Below are 4,654 nucleotides of genomic sequence, written 5' to 3'. Positions count from 1 at the left end.
ATCCTTTCCTTTTCCTTCACTTTTCCTCTCTATTCCTTTCCTTCTTCTCTTCCTTTGTGTCTAAATACCCAATCTCATTTCTTCTTTTTCATTTCCATACTGATTCTTAATCTCTTTTGTTCCCCCTCCATTCAGCTTCCAAGACATGATTTTTATATATTTATAAGTAATATATTTATTACTTTCAGATCCATTTCCAAATGGTCTTGCTATGCTTCTGCTTTTGTACCACCTAACTTGTCCACATTCAGGGTGATCTTACAAGGGGATGAGCTATCAATATTGCACAATACTTTTGGAGGGATGTGAAAAGGATTTTAGCATTGTGACTTATGCTAGACCAAAAGATATATAATATTCTCTAACAATAAGCTTCCCCAAGAGTAAGCAATTGTGTAATGATTCTTTTTTACTTTTATTTTTTTTTCTAAATGTTTTTATTTGAAACAAATAGTTGCACCAAGCAAGAGCTTACTTTCCACACTCCAAATTAAAACAGAGCACAATAGGGTCAAATGTCATTTGGCAGGACAGTCCCAGTATGTGAACATAACTTCTGCCTACTGTGGTTGGGGCAATTTTATTCAACAGCAGTCATTCTTTCTTTTTTAAATTTTTTTTATTATGTTATGTTAATCACCATACATTACATCATTAGTTTTTGATGTAGTGTTCCATGATTCATTGTTTGCGTGTAACACCCAGTGCTCCATTCAGTACATGCCCTCTTTAATACTCATCACCAGGCTAGCCCATCCCCCCACCTCCCTCCCCTCTAGAACCCTCAGTTTGTTTCTCAGAGTCCATAGTCTCTCATGGTTCGTCTCCCCCTCTGATTTCCCCCCCTTCATTCTCCCCTTCCTGTTATCTTTTTTTTTTTTTAAAGATTTTATTTATTTATTTGAGAGAGAGAGAATGAGAAAGGGCACATGAGAGGGAGGAGGGTCAGAGGGAGAAACAGACTCACTGCCGAGCAGGGAGCCCGATGTGGGACTCAATCCAGGGACTCCAGGATCATGACCTGAGCCGAAGGCAGTCGCTTAACCAACTGAGCCACCCAGGCGCCCTTCTTTTTTTTTTTTTTTTTAACATATAATGTATTATTTGTTTCAGAGGTACAGGTCTGTGATTCAACAGTCTTACACAATTCACAGCGCTCACCATAGCACATACCCTCCCCAATGTCTATCACCCAGCCACCCCATCCCTCCCACCCCCACCACTCCAGCAACCCTCAGTTTGTTTCCTGAGATTAAGAATTCCTCATATCAGTGAGGTCATATGATATATGTCTTTCTCTGATTGACTTATTTCGCTCAGCATAATACCTTCCAGTTCCATCCACATCGTTGCAAATGGCAAGATCTCATTCCTTTTGATGGCTGCATAATATTCCATTGTATATATACACCACATCTTCTTTATACATTCATCTGTCGATGGACATCTTGGCTGGGTCGTATGGTAGCTCTATTTTCAACTTTCTGAGGAACTTCCATACTGTTTTCCAGAGTGCATCAGCAGTCATTCTTACATAAAATATTAACCCCCAAATGTACTAATGTCACACAAAAGGAAGTGAAGGAAGTTGTGTTAATTTCATGTGTGGGGCAGTATGTTCTATAAATGCCAAAAGGTAGAAGCACAGATGCAACCTATTCTTAAAAAAACAAAACAAAACAACACAACACAAAACAAAAACCTAACAGTCAAAGAATTTTCACCCTTCTTTACTCCTGTATTAAAAAGTAGTGCTGGGGTCTGACACCCAGATTTGACTTTTATCCTGGCCATTTGCAAAGTGTTTCCCCATCTGACTTGCATCATTAGGGTTATGGATAAAAGTTCATTCACTTTGAAGAGAGGTGTATCTACTCCTCCCTCTTCTTGCCTTCATGCTTATACTTCCTGAGGCAGCTGCTATCTAAGGGTCTTTTAGAGCCACTGTGCTGTTTGGCTACTTCCAAAAACTTGTACAAACCAAAAGGATCTTCCTCAAACTGAACTGGTCCTTCTTGGCCTTTCTGCCTATGGTCTGAACCAGAAAATTCTTTATCAGGAACAAAACTCTTGGTCTTTATTCTGGCTTCTAGGTCATCACCATACATGTCCTTGTCCAGAATTTTACTGGGCATGAAAATATTCTGGGCCATATCTTTACCACCTTTCTAGGCTTAATCATAACCATTATAAATTTCATCTTCTCTACCTGCAAAAACACTGTCCACACCCTTGGATTGGTTGAAGAACCGTTGGTCATACTGGACTTCATTGGACTTCTGAGGATTGGGCACATCAGGAGCAATTACTTCACTGATATCTTGATTTTCATTTCTCTGTAGTTTTAACCTCTTATAAAAAGCTGCTCTGGAAAGATTCTCCCCCCTTGTGCTGTCTCTCCTTTCGCCTGTCATGCTGGATTTCATCCCTCTCAGGTGCCTCTCCAACCTCTTTTTCCACATGGGTTTTGATCCTAACTCGTCTCTCCCTGGCTTTCTGGGCCATTTCTCTAAGTTTCTCTTCATGTTTCTCCTTTTCTTTTTGAGCCATAGTTCTCTCTACTTGAGCCCATATTTCTACAGCTTCACAAACCTTCCAATAAGCAATATAGAGGGTTCCAGGCAGCTTGGCAAAGTTCTCACTGATGTGCACTGTTTGCACCCCTTTTCCATTAGCAGCCAGATGTTTGTCTAATGAAATTGTATAACCCTTTGATTTTTCCAGTTTGAAATACAAGGAGGAATCTTCCGTTCTTATTCCTTCATGGTCCTCTTTTGGCTAGGAGAACGCATGACAGGTGAAGGAGGAGAAGGTGATTCTCACGGAATTTTCTTATCAATCTTTAAACTTGGAGGTTCCACTGGATCTTTCTGCATTTCCACCATCCAAGTAACTCTCTGTTTAGCTCCAGAGTTGAAAGCCACTCCTTGTTGATATGGTGTGTGTCAAATATACTGAGCAGGAGCCAGTTTATTAGCTGCTCGAACTGGCATGGCTGCAGCAACCTTCTGTGGTATAGATTTTTCTAGGGTTACCCTTGTCTTTTCTGTTATCTCTTTAATGGCTTCTTCATCAGGTCTTTGCAGGTCTGGGTTATCTGTATTCAGATGCCTTTGGAACCAGGTCAGTGTACTTGCTTTAAATGACCTTGTCTTTTGACTGCCCTTGCTGAGCAATTGCATCATATTTAATTTTTCCTTCAGCATCCACCTGAATGGCCAGTGCATTTGACATTTTTTTCTTTCATCCCATATCCCCAGTGGACACTGGGCTACATGGATCTCTGGAAAAGTACCTCCATCTCCAAAATCCTCTAATAACTGAGATATTCAGACTTTCTGGTACCCATATGGGGAAGGTTCTCTTTGGGAGGAGACCAGTGAGGTCTGTCATGATCCCCGGGATCTTGCCTTTCCTTCAGCCTCAAGTTGGTCCTGAGGTAGCTGAGTAGATGCAGGTAAAAAGCTGGTGAGTGCCATCTTCTTCCACTTCTTTGAGCATGAGCTATAATGATTTTTAAAAGATGTTCTTTACTGGTATCACCTTACCTATGGTCTTCAACACATCACTCATAATTATATTATAAACACTGTATTAGCTTTACCGAAGCCATTTTACAGATATATTGTTTTTTCCAAAAAATAAAAATTCTAGACTTACTGGATTACTGATATTTTTATTCTTCTTTTGTGTTTCTTCCTTTATTTTAAATATTTTATACAGATACAGGGACAAGGGTTGAAATGTGACATAAATTTTCTGGAAATAGATTGTCTTGGTCGGAAAGCATAAATAAATGCTAGTACTATAATTTTTTTTTTTCTGGTTAAAGTAGGAAAAACATACATAAGTTAAGGTTATGAAATTAAAAACTAATTTTTATAGGGTTAATTTTTTTTTCTTATTTTGGCTTTTGCTGCTTTCCCGTTTTGTGACTAAGAAGAAATGTGAGGGATGCTTGGAAGCAAAATCAGCTATAGGGAGTGTGAGATCATTAGTATAAAAGAAAGAACAAAAACAACTCCCAGGGTAAAAAAGGTAAGGAGGACAACAAATGCTTAAAGAAAGATAATAAACTAGTTTTTTAGAACGAGGTTCTAGAAAAGTGAAAAATTAAGAATAGCAGATATGCTATTGATAAACTAACATATATCTTAATTTTGAATTTTATTGCTCATAATTTTCTACCTTTGTTCTTATAAAACTATTTTTTTCTTAAACAATATTCAAACCAAAAACAGTTTTCTACAGTGAATCAGGTGCTATGCATAGCATAGAACTGGGGATGATGTGCACTAGTTCATTGAATTTACAATCCAAGTTAATATTATTGTGTAATGCTTCAGCGAGTATGGTATACCTAAGAGGCAAATAAACTCTATCAGGCACCAAAGTGTCATTTGCTGTACCAGAAGAGGTAACAGAAATGGAACCCCAGTGTTCTGGAAGAAGATGTTTGCCTCTCATGGGTGATCACTAGAAACTAATTTGCTCACGGTAGGGTTGGATGATGATTGTGGCAGTTTTTCTTTACTTCTCTATATTAAGGGTGCAGGATCACAAAATTACTATTTGTATAAACCAAAGATAACATTCAAATATAAAAAGAAAACATACATACATATACTAATACATGATCAGTAAATATATATCA

The 4,654-nt window shown here is 38.2% G+C and overlaps 1 pseudogene; it reads right to left on the bottom strand.

Annotated features, from left to right (window-relative positions):
* Positions 1–1,846: 1,846 nt before the first annotated feature.
* Positions 1,847–3,479, bottom strand: LOC118527831 (SNW domain-containing protein 1 pseudogene; annotated as a pseudogene).
* Positions 3,480–4,654: the final 1,175 nt, after the last annotated feature.

The sequence above is a fragment of the Halichoerus grypus genome, chromosome 3 (genome assembly GCF_964656455.1).
Source record: "Halichoerus grypus chromosome 3, mHalGry1.hap1.1, whole genome shotgun sequence".
Classification (NCBI taxonomy): Eukaryota; Metazoa; Chordata; class Mammalia; order Carnivora; family Phocidae; genus Halichoerus; species Halichoerus grypus.
The sequence above is the reverse complement of the archived record's forward strand: the minus strand, read 5'-3'. Positions and strand labels throughout refer to the sequence as shown.